Genomic DNA, 22,766 nt, shown 5'->3' with positions numbered 1-22,766 from the left:
ACCAAGATCAAAAAAAAAATTCAAATTCCACTATTTTTTTTGATTTATTGCAAGCACTATGACACTTCATATAACGGATCAAATGCCATACACTTCCAGCTAGACAGATAGCTAGCTGGAGGTGGCTTTGCCCGAGATATTTGCAATTAGCAAATTTCCAACTTCCGCTTCAATTCATGTGTTCTATATTTTTAGGGTGTTCTCGTTCTCGTTTTCGTTTTTCTATTTCTCTCGCCTTGGACGTTGAAATTTTTTAGCATCAAATTAAAGTCAAAAAAAAAAAAAACAAGAATTATGTTTATTTTTGTTTCGCACCCAAAAGGTGAAACGGCTTTCTTTTTAATTTCTTTTATTCGCACTCAGGCACTCACAACTTTATTGCCTCGATATTAAGATTTCGAAATCGTTATAACGCCACGGACTCAACAAGCCAAAAAAAAACGCGTATGTATGATTTTTTTATTATTACATGGAACCGGGAAGCGTTGTTTTTTTTGCGTGCCTTGCGAGCGTAGCGAAGCCTCGTTTTGCACTCTCAACGGTTGAAATGGTGAATAACGTTAGAAAACGGCAAAATATTCTGAATAATGATTTAGTTGTGTTCCCTTTTGAGTTAAAATATCAAATGAAATTTTTTTTATTCTTTTTTGTTGTTGTTTGTCCCCTTTTTTGTTGTTGTTCCTCAATCAAAATGATAATGATGTTGGTGGTGATGGTGATCATCATAATGAAGGCAGCAAAGCCGGCTAAAACCGCGCCATCGACATTGCTTCATCATCATCACCATCACGGTCTGTGAATCCACTCTTTTTGGAGTGTCTATCGACATTGAGTAGAATTTTTTAATTTATCTCTCTTCCATCTCAGTTGTCGAATGGATTTACGTCTGTCTAAAACTTCTTCTTTTCTGGGGGGGCTTTGGTACAAATTTTCCAGTATTTAGATTTGTGCTCTGAGCTGGGACAAGATGCCCAACAACAGCAAAAAAAGCCAAAGTAAATAATGATTACAACAAAAAAGTATGCACCTACCAAATAAAATCCGACAAACCATCCAACAAGACACCCACCCACCCATCCATCCATCTAGCCATTCATTCATTCACTCATCCATCCCATCTTCGTAAATGAAGCTCTACCAAAAGTAATAATGGCAGCAACAGTAGACACCATGATCATTGTCATCATCATCATCATTGGCAAGAGTACTGAAAAAAAGTCACATAGACAAAAGACCTGCTTACCTGGCTGAGTTCAAACTCAATCTAATGTCAGTCTGTCTTTTAGAAGGACAGACATTCAATGAGTACGAAGCCAGCAATTGTTTTCATCAAATCTGTGCTGAGTATGTTTGGTATAAATTTCAATTCTTTTTTAAGCCATGCATTCTGCTTGATTTTTGGGCTGCTTTGAATTTTTGGAACTTGAAATGGTGGGGAAGTAATCCCTTCTTTTGAAGTTTTGGAATCCTCCTCTCCTCTTTGGAGAGAAGTTTTACATGGCATAGTACCTCACAAATGTTGCCAGCATTGTGAGAGGAAAACCATCGCTGAAAATTATGGTCTCGCCAGGATTCGAACCCAGGCGTTCAGCGTCATAGGCGGACATGCTAACCTCTGCGCTACGGTGGCCCTATAGGGTCTCAAGAATTAAAATCGGGTGATCGGTTTATATGGGAGCTATATCAGATTGTGGACCGATTTAGGCCATACAGAGCAAGTATATTGGAGATCATAGGAGAAGTAACTGTGCCAAATTTCAGCCAAATCATATAAGAATTGCTACCTCTAGGGGTTTAAGAATTGCAATCGGGAAATCGGTTTGTATGGGAGTTATATCAGGTTTTAGACTGATCCAGATCATACATGGAACGTATATTGGAGTTCATAGGAGAAGTCACTGCGCAACTTTTCATCCAAATCGGGTAAGAAATGCACCTTCTAGAGGCTTAAGAATTATAACCAAAAGATTTATTTATACGGAAGCCACATTAGGTTTTAGATTGATTCAGACCATAAGAAGGTTACCTTCTATATATCGGGATTGGACAAGCCTTGTGTTGCATTTTGCCAACTGGTAGCTCTATCGTAAAGTTTGATATTTTTGGGGTTATACGTACTCAGAGTGTTTTCACACATGAGCGCAATTTCTGTTGTTTACAGTAAATAAAAAGATTCATCTCGCCCAAAAATGGAAATAAATCGTAAACATTTTCGTGCGATTATTGTTTACAACTTTCGATGTGGATTAACTCAACGACAGTGCATCGATGAACTTAATTCAATTTTTGGCGATGAAACTCCATCAAAGACCAGTGTTTATCGATGGTATGGTGAATTCAACCGTGGTCGTAGTTCACTCCAAGACGAATTTCGTGAAGGTCGTCCAAAATCAGTTGTTGTTCCAAAAACCATTGATGCTGTGCGCCAACTGATATTGCAAGATCGTCATAGGTTTATGACAGGTGATTAATCGTGGATTTATGCCTATGAGCCCGAATGTAAACAGCAGTCGACTGCATGGGCGTTTCAAGATGAGCTAAATGCAACAAAAGTTGCTCGTGCACGCAGCACTATTAAGCAAATGATCGCCTGTTTTTTTCGGAAAAGCTGGACATGTGGCAATCGTACCAATAGAACAACGCAGAACAGTCAATTCTGAGTGGTACACAACCAAATTTGTTTGCCAGTTGTCTTCCTCCAAGAAATCAGGAAAACCAACCGCCGAAGACGGATTACTCTTCACCACGACAATGCGAGCTTTCACACATCAGTTCAAACAACCGAATTTTTGAGCACTCAAAACATGGATTTGATGAGTCATCCGCCGTATAGTTCTGACTTGGCACCGATTGATTTCTTTTTTTTCCCGTACGTAAAAAATGTAATGAGAGTTCAACGTTTTTTCGACACCTGAAGAAGCGGTCGATGCGTTCCGAATGCATGATTTGGAGATACCTCAATCAGAGTGGCATAAGTGCGTCGACAATTTGTTCTCTTAATCCGAAGGAGGTTATGGTGGTTATAGGAGAAGTTATTGTGCAAGATATCAGCCAAATCGAAAAAGAATTGCGCCCACTAGAAGCTCAAGAAGTCAAGATCCGCGATCGGTTTATGAGAGCTATATCAAAGCATGGAGCGATATGGCCCATTTACAACCCCAACTAACCTACTCTAATAGGAAGAATTTGTACAAAATTTCAAGCTCCTGTCGTTACTCTTTCGAAAGTTGTCGAGCTTTTGACAGACAGTGGAACACGGCTACATGACTACCAAAAATATTTATTATTTATGGGGTTTTCGACCAATATTTTCATGTATTACAAGTAGAGTGGCGAAGTTAGTATACCCCCATCCTATGATGGAGGGTATGAAAAGACAAAGAATACCAATAGAGATCCACCATAATACTGTGCAAGGAATAGAGCGAAAGCAGACGTCCGGCGTCGGAGCCTTCAGTGCTACATGATTGTCCGATCGGGAAGCCGCTCTAGCATCAACATTGTATCCAATGGGATTGCGAAGACCTGCGCCTGAAACAGGATACGCCTGTCCTGGAGCCTATAAGGCTGTTTAATTGCAAGGAATTGCATGAACAATCCAGCCCCGGTGTTTCCATCGTATTTAGACCCATCCGGATATAAAAAATATCCCAGGAAGGACGGGGTATCCCCAGCCGAGAAATCCCTTTTCCGCAAATCAGAATCCCCTGGTATATAATCAGTCACCTCAGATATCGCATATCGTCACGCCGCATCTCCATTCCCCAGCAAAACAGAAGAATGCACAAAGTTTGCCAGGTATCTGGCTCCCTCAGTCTTAGGGCGATCTACGTTGCCACTCACCCAACATACAACATACAAAATCGAGAATGACATTCTACACCCCTCTAGGGGCACTCCTCCTTACCACAGAGATCAGCAATGACGCTATACTCATTAAAAATGAAGATTTTGAGCTGAAATTTTGTACAGGTTCTTTCTTTGTTCATAGGCAGGTTAAGTTTGAAGATGGGCTATATCGGACTATATCTTGATATAGCCCCCATACAGACCGATTTTAGGCCCAAATTTTTAGGACATAGGCCCAAAAAAGTCTCATTTATTATCCGATTTTGCTGAAATTCGAAAGAGTGAGTTATGTTAGGCCACTTGATATCCAGATCGGTTCAGATTTGGATATAGCTGGTATATAGACTGATCTCTCGATTTCAGGTCTTGGACCAAAAAAAGGCTCATTTATTGTCCGATTTCGTTGAAATTTTGGGACAGTGAGTTATGTTAGGCCCTTCTACATCCTTTTGCTATTTGGCTCAGACCGGTTCAGGATTGGATATAGCTGTCATATAGTCCGATCTTCCTATGTAAGGTCTTGGGCCCATAAAAGGCACATTTTTCGTACGATTTCGCTGAAATTTAGGACAGTGAGTTGTGTAAGGTCCCTCGATATCCTTCTTGAAGATGGCCAAGATCGGTCCAGTGACTTATGTTAGGCTATTTGACATTCGTATCCTATATGGTTCAGATCAGTCTATATTTAGATATGATCAGTCTAGAATTTATTGCGAAAACGCATTTATGATATAAATACTACATTAACCACAGACAACCCTATCTATTAGCTATGCTTTCCCAATGCATGAGTTTTTGTGTAATGACAGTTTTATTTTTCTACAAAATTACACTACTCCCATGGTATACAAATGCATCTGTTGCAAGTTGTATTGTTGGTTTAGAAGTCTAGACAACGACAACGGCTTTTGCTGTTGTTCCGTATGCCAAGGCTCGAATACCGGACGGCTCTGCCGAATATTGTAATTTTTAAGGCGAAGATCATAAATTTTTTTTATAATTTTCTCAATGATCGGTGATTTTCGAATGGAAAAGAAAAGCCAGGGATCGCAACACACACCAGCCACTATGGGTCGCGTTTCGTAATTTGCTTTAGAATTACTCCTATTTCTAAGAAGATTTCTAAGAAATTTTCCTTATATCTAATAAATTTTCCTTCTAGTAAAAACATTTTTCATATTAAATTTTTTATTACTATGTGTTTTTTTTTCCCTAAATCCAGGAATTTTCTGAAAGGACAAGGTTTCTATTAAAATTCCTCCACACAAAATTTTCTTCTAAAAAAAATTATTTTCTTCAAAATTTCCTTGTAGACAAAATGTTCAAAAATTCTTAAAGCCAATAGGCATTGAACTATGGTAAAAACGATCTAAAGGAAATGATTAGGACCATCTGTCTATGTTAATTCGAATGGCCGATGAGCGGTTGATCTAAAATGTCATAGGCTATATACTTGGAAATATTATTTCGAAGCCCGTAACATTAATTTTGACCCAAACATTTTATCCTATTTATTGATGGCAATCCTTCCCACCCATCGTAGTTATTCAATGTTCGCAGCCATTGCATTGACTCATGAGCATTAAATCTTCCTAAATTTCCATTCATTCACACTGAACATCAATAGAATTTTCACTCATTTTTAGATGAGTAGACAAAAGTAGCAGAGTAGATTTTCTCCAAACGCCAGTATGGATGGTGTTTTCACACTACCACCTTCACGGCTCTCACTCAAAATGATGCGGCGACGACGACGACGACTCTTTGACAATGCCCATCGTAACTAACTCCCCGGCATGAGTTTGCAATAATTAATTTTTAATTGTTGTCGGAATTGTTGTGAACTCGAATTGTTTGTTTGGCTTAGTTGTTCTGATACAATGAATGAAGAGCGGTGAATGTAATTGTTGTTTTATTTTGTTTATCTGGATATTTTTTTTCTAATTTGTGTTGTGTACGCTTAATGATGTTGTTGCTGCTGCTGTGGCGGACAGAAGAGCTTGGTATTTCTAATTTGTTGCATTTCATTTCCATCGTTAGTTCTGTGCGAGAGCTCTGATTTAAGCCATCAGATATGAATTTCACTGCAACTTTAAAAAGTGTAGACATAATAAAGGAAAGAAAAAAACATATGGAGGAGGACAGAGGTTGAAAGATTTTTGGGTGGTTTCAAAAAGTTGGGAAAGGAAGAGCACAGTTTACACAAAAAGATTTATTATTATGGGGTTTAGAACGCTCAACAAGCCGATTACAGGCCTAGGAGTATGTTCATAGTGGCATGGGGCGGATTAATATCTGCGCTCTTTATTCAACCTAACCTAACCTATTGTTATGGGGTTGGATAAAACAACAAGCAGAAAGGTATGGCCTTAACAATTCCAAAAGTGATTCTCATCCAAAGGCCATTATCTGTTTTAGAGGCTTTAGTAACTCAGTGTACCAAGTGTAGATGTTATTTACGACAGTGAAGTTAAAAGCTTCTCCTTAACATACCTCCCTCGATTCTTCACACAGTAACAACTTAATTTAACTCATAGACTTGGCGATGCGTTGGAACATATGCGCATATGCATGAACAGGGCTTTAAGTACGTGCTAATGAATGGTGTGAATTTTTCCCATATGATTACAATGATAACGGTGAATGAGTAATTACACAGAAGCAGGTCTCTAAAGAGATGCCTATGTGTTAATGTCTCTAAGATATGTTGTAGATTTTTATATCCACCACCGAAGAATGGGGGTATTTTCATGTTGTCATTCCGTTTGCAATACATCGAAATATCCATTTCCGAATCTATAAAGTACAAATATTCTTAATCTAAGACAATCTAGCCATGTCCGTCCGCCCTTTGGTCCGTCTGTCTGTTGTATTCACGCTACACTCTTTAAAAATGAAGATATTGAGCTGAAACTTTGCACTGGTTCTTTCTTTGTCCATAGGCAGGTTAAGTTCGAAGATGGGCTATATCGAACCATATCTTGATATAGCTCCCGTATAGACTAATCTGCCATTTTAAGGTCTTGGGCACATAAAAAGCGCATTTATTGTCCGATTTCGTTGAAATTTGGGACAATGCGTTATGTTAGACCCTTCGACATCTTTTTTCAGTTTGGCCCAGATCGGTCCAGATTTGGTTACGGCTGCCATGTAGACCGATCTCTCGGTTTAAGGACTTGGACCCATAAAATGCGCATTTATTGTCCCACTTCGCTGAAATCTAGGACAGTGAGTTGTGTTAGGCCCCTCGATATCCTTCTTGAAGACTACCCAGATGGGTCCAGATTTGGATATAGACCGATCTTTTTCGTCGAAACCAATTTTCTATAGAAAATTTTTCGTCGAAATCTATTTTCTATAGAAAATTTTTCGTCGAAACCAATTTTCTATAGAAAATTTTTCGTCGAAATCAATTTCCTCTAAAAAATTTTTCGTCGAAACCAATTTTGTATAGAAAATTTTTCGTCGAAACCAATATTCTATAGAAAATTTATTCGAAGGAAAATAAGGTTATATACCAGGAGAGGTCTTCCTTGTTGATGGGTTGGAAGTCGTTTTCTCGATTAGGGATCTCTGGGTTGGAGCACTCCGTCCTTCCCGGAACCCTCCCTTGCCGATGAAAAACTCCATCGGCCCCATTCCGTTACGTACAACCGGTTGCCATGTTATTTCCTTCTGTCTTTTGTGTAAGTGTTATTTTCCTGTCTTTATTTGGTGTCTTGAAACGCTCTAAATGCAATTTTGCTCGCGAAAATTCCATTTAGGGAACAAGGGCAACTTCTCACATATCAATGAATGCTGTCCGATTCAAGAATTCCATCTCCATAAATTCCATAATTATAAACCTTCGATCAACATCATTATTCCAAGATTCTGGTGTCTCCATGAGTCCCGTCGTAGCCTGTGGAAAATTGATTTTCATCAAAAGCCTCAACATGTCCTCCGTTGTCTCTGCTCTCACTCCCACGCAAATAGCAAATTTTGCCCATGAACATTCCACTAAGGAGCAGGGGCAAACTTCTCATATATCAATTAGTGCTGTCCCATTCTGCTGTTTAAGCTCAATGATAAGGGGCCTCCTTTTTTTAGCGGAGTCCGAACGGCGTGCCTATTTGTGGAGAAGTTTTTACATGGCTGGTATACCAAATGGTACAGTACCTCCCAAATGTCGCCAGCATTAGGAGTGGATAACCACCGCAGAAAATTTTCATAATGTTCTCGCCAGGATTCGAAACCAGGCGACCAGCATCGTAGGCGGACATGCTAACCTCTGCGCTACGGTGGCCTCCGCTTGAACCATGTTTATCTGTCTGTTTTTATACTCTCCACCATAGGTGATACTAGTTTCGTCATTCCGTTTTGTAACAGCTCGAAATATTCGTCTTGTTCGTCATGACATTTTAAGTCGATCTAGCCATATCCCCCCGTCCGTTTGTCTGTCGAAAGAGTGAACCTAAGCGCTTGAAATTTCGCACAAATACTTCTTATTAGAGTAGGTCGGTTTGGAGTGTAATTGGACCGAATCGGTCCATGTTTTGATATAACTGCCATATAAACCGATCTTGGTACTTGACTTCTTGGGCCTCTAGAGGGCGTAATTCTCATCCGATTTGGCTGAAATTTTGCACGTGGTATTTTGGTATCACTTCCAACAACTGCGCTAAGTATGGTTTAAATCGGTCCATGTTTTGATATAGCTGCCATATAAACCGATCTTCCTTTTTGAATTCTTGAGCTCCTAGAGGACGCAATTCTAATCAGATTTCCCTGAAATCCTACATAAATTTTTTGTTTTGACTTTTAATAATAGTTTCATAACTTGATAAAGCTGCCATATAAACCGATCTCCTAACTTAACTTCCTGAGCCTCCAAAGGGCGCAATTATTACTCGATTTGTTTGAAAATTTGGAAGGGGATTTTATATGACTTCTAACTGCAATGAGAATTATTATCCATATCGGTTTATATCTTGATCTAGCTCTTATATATTTAAAGAGTCATTCAAAGAGCTTGTTATATGCGATCCATGGTGAAAGGTATATAAAATTCGGACCGGCCTAACTTAAAGCGATTTTACTTGTATTTTTTCTCCTTCTGCTTCTTCTAGGATGAACACAATAGACCTGAGGTCTCCGAGTGAAGCGGCTAGTAAACGAAGTTGCTAGTCGCGTGTTTTACAACGAAACCTAAAACAAAAATTTGTTCGACGAAAAAGTTTTCTTTTGGGAAAATTTGTTCGACAAAAATTTAATGATCTTCGCCCTAACTGGCAAAAAAACTTGAAAATAAAAAAAATTCGGAAGATCCCGGCCGGGATTCGAACCTGTGAGCAACAGCGAGAGCCGTTGCCGTTCTCTAGCGTTCGTAGCCATCAATACAACTTCCAACAGATGCACAGAATCATGTGTACCACAGAAGTAGTGTAATTGTCGCAGAAAAAAGTCTGTCATTACACAAACACACATACATTGACAAAAAGTACAGCTAATAGACAGGGTTGTCGAGCGTGGTTAATGTGGTAATTGTATCATAGAGTCTTTTTAATACGATACAAATACAACATACCAACGCACGGCCCTTGAAGCCATCACACCTAATATGGTTGAAAAGTTTTCTAACCAAAGACGAAGTCGTCCCATTCTGATTGGTGTTTGTTGCAATCTCCGGCTTTCCTTTTCCATTTGCAAAGAAAATCTCCGATCATTGAGCTCGTCGCAAAAGAAAAACAAATTAAAAAGTTTCATATAAGAAAAAAAGTTTTATAATAGAAAAGAATTGCTATGCTAATTGAATTGAGTGTTGGAGATCATAGTAGAAGCCTATGTGTAAAATTTTAGCGAAATCGAATAAGAATAAGTAAAATAGAGTGATCGGTTTATAGGGCAGCTGTATCTGGTTGAAGACCGATTCATACCATATTTGACACGTAAATTGAAGATCATGGGAGAAACAGTTGTACAAAATTTCAGCCAAATCGGATAATAATTACGCCCTCTTGAGGCTCAAGAAGTCAAGATCCCAGATCGGTTTATAAGACAGCTATATCAGGTTATGGACCGATTTGAACCATATTTGGCACAGTTATTGGAAGTCATAACAAAGCATCTTATGAAAAATTTCAGCCAATTCGGGTAGTAATTACGCCCTCTTGAGGCTCAAGAAGTCAAGATCCTAGAATGGTTTATATGGCAGCTATATCAGGTTATGGACCGATTTGAACCATATTTGGCACAGTTGTTGGAAGTCATAATAAAACATCTCATTTCAGTCATATCGGATAGGAATTGCGCTCTCTAATGGGTCGAGAAGTCATGATCCCAGATCAGTTTATATGGCAACTACATCAGGTTATGGACCGATTTACACCGTACTTGGCACAGTTGTTGGACGTCATAACGAAACACCGCATGCAAAATTTCAGCCAAATTGGATAGGAATTGCGCCCTCTAGAGGCTCAAGAAGTCGAGATCGGATAAGAATGGCGTCCTCTAGTGGCTCAAGAAGTCAAGACGCCAGATCGGTTTATATGACAGCTATATCAAAACATGGACCGATATGGCCCATTTACAATCCCAACTGACCTACAGTAATAAGAAGTATTTGTGCAAAATTTCAAGCGGATAGCTTTACTCCTTCGAAAGTTAGCGTGCTTTCGACAGACAGACAGACGGACGGACGGACATGGCTGCATCGACTTAAAATATCATGACGATCAAGAATATATATACTTTATGGGATCTTAGACGAATATTTCGAGGAGTTACAAACAGAATGACGAAATTAGTGTACCCCCATCCTATGGTGGAGGGTATAAAAATTCCCTCTTATGCAGCACCTTTGTTATTTTAATAATTTGCCTCCACAAAAAGACTCCCCATTTCCAAAAAGTCGCTTAATCCCCTATTGGGTCTTGCTTCCGTAACTATAATCCCAGAGCTTACTGAAACTTCCTCATTCCTCACTTCCATGGAAAATGGGATTACATTTTGGTTTTGAATAAATTAAATACTCCCTCTAAGTCATTTAAATTCTTCTCACGATTTTTCTCATATTCTCACATAGACCTATGTCAAGGTCATTGCATTTTGTACCCCAAAAAGCTAATCGATTTTGTCATGAAGCATTTGTGTGAGTGACCCTGCGTTCGTTCATATGTAGGTCTCTCAACATTTCTCATAATTATACAATTTGTGAACCATTTACCTACATAAAAATTATAAAACGTTTTAAATCCATCTAACAAAGCTGCCGAGCTAAAGACAATGTAAAGGCAATTTGTTGATTTATATCCCAGAGGTAAGCAAAACGGCCAAGTTAAGAGTGCTTGTCATGGTGCCACATAAAAATCATGTTTGCCATTTTTTGTGTTTTTTTTTTTTATTTGGGGCCCCAAATCTCAATGTGGACAAAGGGTGTTGAATGACCAAATTGAATTCAGACGGCATTTGCCGGCCTGCTGGTCATTGCATAAGATGATGTCCGATCCAGTTTTATATTCAAAAAATCAAACTCAAGCATTTGGTCACCACGCCAGGTGAATGCTAATTTTTCCTGAGTTGTAAAGAAAACGTTTTATAGTTTGCTGTATACTCCGCTAGATGGGTCCAGAGTTGCCAATTAGTTGTAAATATGATTTTTAGGATGTTTATGAAAAATGCAGAAAAATATTTTGTTATTCTTGATGGAAATACAGGAATCATTGTTGCGGATCATCATTTCATTTATTCTCATCTATTTAACCGAGCTTCTCAGAAGAAGACTGGGGCAAGATAATTTAGATTGTCCAAGCATAGAAGACATTGAGGAAAATGTCAATGGGATTGCGACTGCACTGGTGGGGTCCTTCGAAGATAATTGTCCTCTTCGAGAAAGGAAATCAGCCCAAGAAAACCCTATAAGACCAGGGAGATTCGCAATATTGGGAAAGAAGTCCGCAGACTTTTTAACAGAGCACGTCGTAGAAAAGCGGAAGTATATTGGGATGCATATTACCCTCGGCTCAAAGAATACAAAAAGATTACCAGAGCGGCAAGACGTGCCTCCTGGAACCTTCTCTGCGAACAGGTCGATAGCGTTAATGACGCCGCCATGATAAAAAAAGTTTCTCTTAAAAACCCATACTGAAACTTTAGTAGACGACATGGGAGTGAGAGGCCACTGTAGCGCAGAGGTTAGCATGTCCGCCTATGACGCTGAACGCCTGGGTTCGAATCCTGGCGAGACCATCTGAAAAAATTTTCAGCGGAGGTTTTCCCCTCCTAATGCTGGCAACATTTGTGAAGTACTATGCCATGTAAAACTTCTCTCCCAAGAAGTGTCGCACTGGGGCATGCCGTTCGGACTCGGCCGTGAAAAGGAGGCCCCTTATCATTGAGCTTAAACTTGAATCGGACTGCACTCATTGATTTGTGAGAAGTTTGCCCCTGTTCCTTAGTGAAATGTTCATGGGCAAAATTAGCAACTTGCATGGGAGTGGGGACAGAGACAACGGAGGATGTTGAGGCTTTTGATGAAAACCAATTTTCCACAGGCTACGACGGGACTCATGGAGACTCCAGAATCTTGGAATAATGATGTTGATCCAAGGTTTATAATTACGGAATGTATGGTGAAGGAATCCTGGAGGAGCTTCAAACCATTTAAATCACCCGGACCTGATGGAATATTTCCGGCGTTGCTACAGAAAGAGGCAGACTCTCTGGCGTCTCATCTGGCAACTATTTCCACAGCGTGCCTAGGACTCGCATATACTCCGAAAACCTGGCCGGAGGCAAGGTTGGTATTTATACCTATGCCCGGCAAGGCAAGTTATGCAACACCAAAGGCGTACAGACCTATAAGCCTTACGTCCTTTCTACTCAAAACCATGGAACGTATTGTGAATACCATGATAAAGAGTAGGACATTTAGAGAACTGCCCAAATGAAAACAGCATTCCTTTGTCAAGGGACGGCCGGTGGAGACTCTCCTGCACGAGGATGTACATAAGACAGAAGAATCCTTCGATGCCAAAACGTACACCCTGGCGGTATGCATTGCGTGCCCAGGACTTGCATATACTCCGAAAGCCTGGCAGGAGGCAAGGGTGGTATTTATACCCAAGCCCGGCAAGGCAAGTTATGCAACACCAAAGGCCCACAGACCTATAAGCCTTACGTCCTTTCAAATCAAAACCATGGAACGTATTATGGACACCATGATGAAGAGTAGGATATCCAGCGTACCGCTCAAATACAAACAGCATGCCTAAGTCCAGGGAAGACCGGTGGAAACTGCCCTGCACGAGAATGTGCATAAGACAAAATATTTCTTCGATGCCAAAACGTACACCCTGGTGGTATGCATTGACGTCGAGGGGGCTTTTAACAATGTGCGGACCGACACACTGATCCAATCCTTACACCAGTACCGGGTGTATCCGGTCCTTAGAGACTGGATAAACCATATGCAAAGGAACAGGTGGATAAGTTGTGTGTTCCATGACCAAAATATAAGGAAGAAAGTGGTACAAGGCACGCAGCAGGAGGGTCATTTTATCCCCACTCCTATGGTTGACCGCCATAAATGACCTATTACGGATGCTGACAGAGGAGGTATTTTGAAGAGGTTTCTGATCGGATACCCAAGACTTAAGGTCGAGTGCGACGCACTGCTGCCCTCGGCACTGTCTTGGATTGACGGAACTCTGGTATTGTCATCAGGAAGATCATGTTACACGGATGGATGAAAGTTAGAGGACAGTGGTCTACATTGAGAACCCAGGGACTGAGATCTGTTTTAGGCTGCCTGACTATAGTACGTTCCTACAGGCGGAGATCCGGGCGATCACGGAATGCGTGAAGTGGTGTGATGCTAACTCGAGGACGTCCAGTGTGAACATCTTTACGGACAGCAAAATTGCCATAATGGCAATAACAACCAGGACGCTAAGGTCACCAACAGTCTTACAGTGTAAAAGATTTACACCTTCTCTGAGGATGGCAAAATCCACATCGTTTGAGTGCCGGGCCATAACGTAGGAAGGGGGCAGACGATTTGGCGGTGAATGCCAGAGGACTGCCGTCAATAAACTTGGTTAACCCGAATCCTTTCAGGTCGACGCAGTCCGAGTTAAGGGTGTCGGCGACGAATGCACATGCAAGACTGTGGAACAGCGAAACGGTCGGTAGGACGGCGAAAATCCTATGGGGTGATGCAGATCGTGCGAAGACGAGGCTATTATGAAAGGGAGTAAGAATGAGGTCAGTATAGCTATTGGTATCATGACGGGACACATAGGTGATAGCATGTGAAGGGCATGCGGGGGAGGTGAAGAGACGTTGGAACATTTCCTTTGTCATTGACCGGCTTAGGTGGGACACTATGCCAGACGTGACCCAACTTAGGGGAGTGGGATGGAAAACAATTAAGGATTTTGTAAGTAGCAAGGAATTCCTAACTTGGATTTTCTTTTTCGAGGCTACTTTTTTAGTATTTAGAGCGCACAACAAGCCGATTACTGGCTTAGGTGTATGTCCATAGTGGTATAGGGCGGATTAATATTCACCCTCTTTTCAAGCTAACCTTACCTACCCCAGATAATGGAGAAAAATCGTCTTTACAGTTGCACGTAAAATAGCTCGGTACATTTACAATTGTATAAGGATGTCAATTGGATTATGTAAAAGGGCAACACTGTTTACGTTTACAACCTTAGCAATTGAAAGTGCACCATATAATTGTTACACTTCATAATCTATGGCCAACTATCAGGAAGAAAAGTAATAACCAAAGTTCACACGCACAAAATTTTGGCACCTTCCATAAACACCTCCAAAGTGCATTGCATGGCATTGTGTGGTTGGATTATAGTCAAACACCAGTGGAAGGGTGATAATCACGTACCAATGGAATCAATAAATTGTTAAAATTATTAACTGACATATTTATGACAGCAGTGGTTTTATGGTTTAATTTGTTTTTGGCAAAATTTAATTTTTGTATCAGTTAGACTTTCCTTGGGTAAACGTGTGCCTTAGGTTCAAATTACCTTTGCCTTTAGCCTGAATGAAATCTAACTCACGTTTCCTTTGTGAGATTTCAAGGAAGTATTTTTTCCAGAGCATTATATTAGGCTTAGGCCTTAAGCTTCCGCATACAACGAAGGCCTTGATTGTGTGTAAATCGTGTGGTAAATGTTTAAGGTTATCGAAACAATTGAAAGTTATTGGAAAGGAAGAGTGAATGTCACAAGCAACAACTTAATTTGAAATAGTTTATCGAATTATAACATTTTCCCAATTGGTGGTCTAAGACAAAACTTTCCAACTTTCACAATGAATGAGTTTTAAATCTGTAGGTTAACAATTTTATAATAATATAAAAAAATATAAGTTGAAAAAAATAAAAAACATTAAAGAGCTGAAAGCAAAAAATTAAACAAAAAAAAAAAAAAAATAAAAATATTATATCAACAAATTTGGATACCCTCCACCTCGGTTATATTTGTAAACCACCTTATATCATTATCCTATTCAAAATGCGTTATTTATGCACCCATAGCAAATATGGTCCGATTTGGACCAAATTCCACTCGAACATTGAGTGGTCTAATAAATACAAGTCACTGTTAAATTTTGGTTGCCTATTGCTCTTTTTGGCAGCTATATTCAATATAGACCGATCTGAACCATATACGACACGGATGTCGAAAAGCCTAACATAAGTCACTGTGTAAAATTTCAGCGAAATCGGATAATAAATACGCCCTTTATGGGCCCAAGACTTTTAAACGAGAGATCGGTCAATATATTGGGTTGTCCAAAAAGTAATTGCGGATTTTTTAAAAGAAAGTAAATGCATTTTTAATAAAACTTAGAATGAACTTTAATCAAATATACTTTTTTACACTTTTTTTCTAAAGCAAGCTAAAAGTAACAGCTGATAACTGACAGAATAAAGAACGCAATTACAGAGTCACAAGCTGTGAAAAAATTTGTCAACTCCGACTATATGAAAAATCCGCAATTACTTTTTGGGCAACCCAATAGCAACTATATCCAAAACTGGACAGATCTGGCCCGTTTTCAAGAAGAATATCGAGGGGCCTAACACAACTCACTGTCCTAAATTTCAGCGAAATAGGACAATAAATGCGCCTTTTATGGGCCCAAGACTTTAAATAGAGAGATCGGACTATATGGCAGCTAAATCCAAATTTGGGCAAAAGATGTAGAAGGGCCTACCATAACTCACTGTAATGGGCCTAAGACCTTAAATCGAAAGATCGGTCTATATGGCAGCTATATCCAAACCTGATCCGATCAGGTGCCAAATTTCGGCGAAATCTGACAATAAATGCGCCTTTTATGGGTCCAAGACCTTAAATCGAGGGATTGGTCTAAATGGCAGCTATATCCAAATCAGGACTGATCTGGGCCATATTGCAAATAGATGTTGACGGGCCTAACACAACTCACTGTCCTAAATTTCGGCGACATCGGACAATATATGCGCCTTTAATGGGCCCAACACATTGAATCGACAGATCGGTCTATATGGCAGCTATATCCAAAGCTGGACCGATCTGGGCCATATTGCAGATAGATGTTAAGGGACCTAACACAACTCACTTTCGCAAATTTCGGCGACATCGGTTAATAAATGCACCTTTTATGGGCCCAAAACCTTGAATCGACAAATCGGTCTAGATGACAGCTATATACAAATCTAGATCGATCTAGTCCATATTAAAGAAGGATATCGAAGGGCCTGGCAGAACACACTTTCCCAAATTTCGGCGAAATCGGATTACAAATGCGCATTTTATTGGGCCCAAGACCTTAAATCGAGAGATCGGTCTATATGGCAGCTATATCCAAATGTCGACCGATCTGTGCCAAATTGAGGATGGATATCGAAGGGCCTGGAAGAACACACTTTCCCAAATTTCGGCGAAATCGGATTACAAATGCGCATTTTATTGGGCCCAAGACCTTAAATCGAGAGATCGGTCTATATGGCAGCTATATCCAAATGTCGGCCGATCTGTGCCAAATTAAGGATGGATATCGAATGGCCTAACACTACTCACTCCTCCAAATTTCGGTGAAATCGGATTATAAATGCGCATTTTATTGGGCCCAAGACCTTAAATCAAACGATCTTGTCTATATGGCAGCTATATCCAAATCTGAACCGATCTGGGCCAAATTGAAGATGAAAGTCGAAGTACCAAACACAACTCACTGTCCCGAATTTCGGCGACATCGGATAATAAATGCACCTCTTATGGGCCCAAAACCTTAAATTGAGAGACATACAGACTGGGCAGCTATATACAAATCTGGACCGATCTGGTCCAAGTTGAAGAAGTATATCGAAGGGCCTGGCAGAACACACTGTCTCAAATTTCGGCGAAATCGGACAATAAAAGCGCCTTTTATGGGCCCAAGACCTTACATCGAGAGATCGGTTTATATGGCAGCTATATCCAAATGTAGATCGATCTAGGCCAAATTGAAGAAGGGTGTCGAAGGATCTAACACAACACACTGTCCCAAATTTCAGCTAAATCGGTTAATAAATATGTCTTTTATGGGCCTAAGACCTTCAATCGGCGGATCGCTCTATATGGGGGCTATATCAAGATATATTCCAATATAGGCCATCTTCGAACTCTACCTGCTTATAGACATAATCTGTGCAAAGTTTCAGCTCAATATCTGTAGTCTGTAGCGTGATTTCAACAGACAAATAGACAGATGGACGGACAAGTCTAGATCGTCTCAGATTTTTACAACGACCAAGAATATAAATTTACTTTATAGGGTCGGAAACGAATATTTCGATGTAATGCAACGAATTGAGGGACAAAATGAATATACCTCATCCTTCAGTGGTGGGTATAAAAAAGAATTTGTGGATGGTTTCAGCACAATATCTCTATTTTTAAAGACTGTAGCGTGATTTCAACAGACACACGGACGGATGAACTGACGGACGTGGCTAGATCGTCTTTGATTTTAACGACGATCAAGAATATATATACTTTATAGGGTCGGAAATGGATGTATCGATCCATTTTCGTATCCTTCGGTGGTGGGTATAAAAATTTAATTTTTATACCCACCACCTTAAGATGGTGTTATACTAATCTCATTTCGTTTGTAACACCTCGAAATATTGATCTAAGACCCCACAATGTATATATATATTCTTGATCGTCACGACTTTCTGAGTTAATCTAGCCATGTCCGTCCGTCCGATAGTCGAAATCAAGATAGCGGTCTGACGCGTGAAGCTAGCCACTTGAAATTTTGCACAGATTCTTACTTTTGATGTAGGTCGTCGGGGGTTACAAATGGGCCATATCGGTTACGATTTCGATATAGCTCCCATATAAACCGATCTCCCGATTTGACTTCTTGAGCAAGTTTTGTCCAATTTGGCTAGAATCTTGCAGATAGTGTTCTGTTATGACTTCCAACAAATGTGTCAAGTACTACCCAAATCGGTCTATAACCTGATATAGTTCCCATATAAACCGATCTCTCCATTTGCTTTCTTGAGTACCTGAAAGCCGCAATTTTTGTACAATTTGGCTAAAATTTGCAGATAGTGTTCGGTTATGCCTTCTAACAACTGTGCCAAGTACGGTCCAAATCGGTCTATAACCTGATATAGCTCCCATATAAATCGATCTCTCTATTTGCCTTCTTGAGATCCTGAAAGCCTCAATTTTTGTCCAATTTGGCTAAAATTTTGCATATAGTGTTCGGTTATGGCTTCTAACAACTGTCCCAAGTACGGTCTAAATCGGTCTATAACCTGATATAGCTCCCATATAAACCGATCCGCCGATTTGACTTCTTGAGCCCTTACTAGCCGCAATTTTTATCCGATTTGACTGAAACTTTGCATGTGCTGTTCTGTTATGACTTCCAACACCTGTGTTAAGTACGGTCGGAATCGGTCTATAATCTGATATAGCTCCCATATAAACCGATCTCTCGTTTTGACTTCTTAAGCAAATACAAGCCGCGATTTTTATCCGATTTGGCTGAAATTTTGCATGTAGTGTTCTGTTATGACTTCCAACAACTGTGTCAAGTACTGCCCAAATCGGTCTATAACCTGATATAGCTCCCATATAAACCGATCTCTCCATTTGCTTTCATGAGTACCTGTAAGCCGCAATTTTTGTCCAATTTGGCTAAAATTTTGCATATAGCGTTCGGTTATGACTTCCAACAACTGTGCCAAGTACAATACAAATCGGTCTATAACCTGATATAGCTCCCATATAAACCGATATCCCGATTTGATTTCTTGAGCCCCTGGAAGCCAAAATGTTTGTCCGATTTAGATGAAATTTTGCATGTAGTGTTCTGTTACGACTTCCAACAACCGTGTCAAGTACGGTCTAAATCGGTCTATAATCTGACATAGCCCCCATATAAACCGATCCCCTGATTTGATTTTTTGAGCCCTTACCAGCCGCAATTTTTTTCCGATTTGGCTAAAATTTCGCACGTAGTGTTCTGTTACGACTTCCAACAACTGTGCCTAGTATGGTCTAAATCAGTCAATAACCTCATATAGCTACCATATAAACCGGTTTCTTGATAATCCTTGTTCGGTTCCTAGAAGCTTTAATTTGTGCTGGTTTAGCACAAGTTTGGTATATGGAATAGAAATTTATGGCAGAATCCAAGATTCTCAAGTTTTGGCCTGGCAGAACTTAGCACACTTTTACTTGTTTAATATCAATTTAAAAAAGAAGAACACAAAGTTTCAAAATAGATTCCGTCTTGTGTTTTTTTTTCTATTTTTTTTTATTTTTGTAAATTTAGTATATCTGTTTATTTTTTCTGTTACTACAAATCCTCAAAAAGTTTTGACGTAATTAGTTAATTAGGCAAACATAACTAAACTGAACATCTAATTACACATAACTTGACTTTCTACAACTGTTTTGTAATTTTCCTTCATTTGCTACGACCAGGAAAAAGAAAATGCATTTCTTAATGCCCAATCCCCACCTGTCATAGCGGAGTTAATTTACCATGATATGGTGTTCATACGTAAGAATAAAATTTTCCACGAAGAAATTATGTTGAAAACCCCAGTAGCTAAACCAAGTGTAAGGAATACGGGTTTCCATGAAATGGAATGTGCACCTCATAATAGGCAACAGAATTTACCAACAGAAAGCGCATTACGTTTGGATCAAATTAAGCATAAATGTTAAGCCATTGTAAAGAATACATTTAAATTTTGTCCAAATCGTATAAAATTGAGCTTTTTCGATAGAGCGGTATCAAAATATCCTATGGTGTAGGGTATAAAAACAGAGATAGGGACTCAAGATTAATATCGGGAGATCGGTTTATATGGGAGCTATATCAGGTTTTAGAGCGATTCAGACCATATTAGGCACGCATGTTGAAGGCTATAGGAATCGTTCTAAAAAATTTCAGCCAAATCGGATAAAAATTGCGCCCTTAATAAGCTCAAGAAGTATTATCGGTTTATGTGGGAGCTATACCAGGTTATTAACCGATTTCAAACATACTTTACATAGTTGTTGCAAGTCGAAACAAAACACTTCAGGCAAAATGTCAGCCAAATCGGAAAAGAATTGCGCTCTCAAGAACTCATGATCCATGATCGGTTTATATGGCAGCTTTATCAGGTTATGAACCGTTTAAGACTAAGGACAGTTTTTGGAAGTCACAACAAAGGAGCTCGTTTAAAATTTCTACCAACTGATAAGAATTGCACCCTCTATAGGGTCAAGAAGCCAAGATCCACTATCTGTTTATATGGCAGCCGTATCAAAACATGGCCCGATATAGCCCATTTACAATCCTACCGGCCGGTCGACACTAATTGGAATTGTTCATGCAAAATTTCATGCACGTAGCTTCATTCCTTCGAAAGTTAGCGCGCTTTCGACAGGCGGACGGGCGGGGCTAAATCCAACGCGAAAATTTTGCTCGTAAAGTTTCACTGCGAAAATTCCGTTGGCAAATTTTTTTTCAAAAATTTCGTTGTAAGATCTCACTGCGAAGTTTTCGTTGGTATATTTTTACTGCGAAAAATTTCGCTTGTAAATTTTCACTACAAAAATTTCGTTAGTAAATTTCACTTGCAAAAATTTCGTTGACAACTTTTCACAGCGACAACTTTTTGTTAAAAATTTTCCACTTAAACAATTTCGTTTAAAAATTTTCTATGCGAAAGTTATGCTTGTAAATTTTCACCGCGAAAATTCCGTTGGCCAATTTATCTTTCAAAAATTTCGTTGGTAAGTTTTCTCTGTGAAAATTCCGTTGGAAGATGTTCACTGCGACAATTGAGTTGGCAAATTTTCACTGCGAAAATTTCGTTTGTAAACTTTCTTTGCGAAAATTTTTGTAAATTTTCAATGCGAAAATGGCAAATTTTCCTTTCAAAATTTTATTGGTTTTCACTTTGAAAATTCATTACATAGTTTTCACTGCTAAATTTTTGTTGATACATTTTTACTGCGAAAATTTCGTTTGCAAATTTTTTTTGCGAACAATTTGCTTGTGAATTTTCAATGTAAAAATTCCGTTGATATATTTTCACTTAAGAACTTACGTTGTTAAGTTTTCATTTTGAAAATTTCGCTGCGTAAATTCCGTTAGAAAATGTGCACTGCAAAAATTCCAGTGGTAACTTTTCACTGCGAAAATTTCTTAAGTGAACTTTCTTTGCGAAAATTTCGATGGCCAATTTTCACTGCGACAACTTTGTTAATGATCCTACGTTAATAATTTCGCTTTTAAATTTTCGCAGTGAAAATTCGAAACTTTTGCAGTAAAAATTTTCAAACGAAATTTTCGCAATGAAAAGTTACAAACGAAATTATCACAGTGAAATTGAATTTACAAAAGAAATTTTAGCAGTGAAAATTTAGAAACGAAATTTTCGCAGTGAAACTCAACGAACGATATTTTCGCCTAGAATATGTTCTTAGGATGTTTTCGTAGAGAAAATTTACCAACGAAATTTTTGCAAAGAAAAATTACCTTCAAAATTTTCAAATATTCACTAGTTTTCGCAGTGAAAATTTACAAGCGAAATAAAATTTCTCTGCGAAAATTGCAACTTTCATAGGCAAATTTTCTCCGCGAAAATTTAATTGATACATTTTAGGTTAGGTTAGGTTGAAAGAGGGTCCGGATATTAATCCGCTCCATGCCAAAAACGCCACCCATATCCAAAAGTGGTCCGAAGGGCACTACTTTCTTTTTGCAAAGAAAAATTACCTTCAAAATTTTCAAATATTCACCAGTTTTCGCAGTGAAAATTTACAAGCGAAATAAAATTGCTCTGCGAAAATTGCAAATTTCATAGGCAAATTTTCTCTGCGAAAATGTCATTGAGCCATTTTAGGTTTGGTTAGGTTGAAAGAGGGTCCGGATCTTAATCCGCTCCATGCCAAAAACGCCACCCATATCCAAAAGTGGTCCGAAGGGCACAATAAGGGTATTAAATGAAAGGTATTGGAGACCAAAAAACGAATATGGCATTAAAATTTGGGTCCAAGTACCTAGCGGGCCCCAACCCTAAAACTCCTCTAAATAGAAATATTCGAAGTTCATGTCAATATGGGACTCAAATGAAAAGTAATGGGAGGTCGCCCACCCCCAAATACCCCCAAATGGGCATATAAGCCGACCAGGGCTATATGAGACTCAAATGAAAGGTATTTGGGAATAGATTACGAATATGACATTAAAATTTGCGTTCAAATCAAGGTGGCAAATCCAATCCATTTGGATTTGCCTCCAAATCAATTTTGGAGCCAAGTGTTTTTGGGTACGCCCTAAAGCACCTCCTAAACTGAACTTCATTTCCATTGGGAATAAATAACGAATTTGATATCTATTGTCAGTGCAAAGTG

General features: G+C 39.2%; 2 protein-coding genes across 5 annotated transcripts in view; one reads left to right on the top strand and one right to left on the bottom strand.

Moving 5' to 3' along the window:
* Positions 1-541, bottom strand: part of LOC106091657 (uncharacterized) — a 110,937-nt gene extending 110,396 nt beyond the window's left edge. For 2 of the 4 annotated variants that reach the window (XM_059369330.1, XM_059369333.1), the window contains exon 1: positions 372-534. The gene's annotated coding sequence lies outside the window, so the exon portion shown is untranslated. Of the gene's footprint in view, positions 1-315; positions 343-371 lie in introns of those variants that run through there. The other 2 variants (XM_059369331.1, XM_059369332.1) reach the window with 2 other exon arrangements.
* LOC106092953 (uncharacterized) overlaps positions 1-22,766 on the top strand; it is a 181,428-nt gene that overhangs the window by 118,150 nt on the left and 40,512 nt on the right. The window lies entirely within an intron of this gene.

Source organism: Stomoxys calcitrans, chromosome 5 (assembly GCF_963082655.1).
Source record: "Stomoxys calcitrans chromosome 5, idStoCalc2.1, whole genome shotgun sequence".
In the NCBI taxonomy this organism is placed as follows: Eukaryota; Metazoa; Arthropoda; class Insecta; order Diptera; family Muscidae; genus Stomoxys; species Stomoxys calcitrans.
This window is presented reverse-complemented; position numbering and strand designations above follow the sequence as displayed.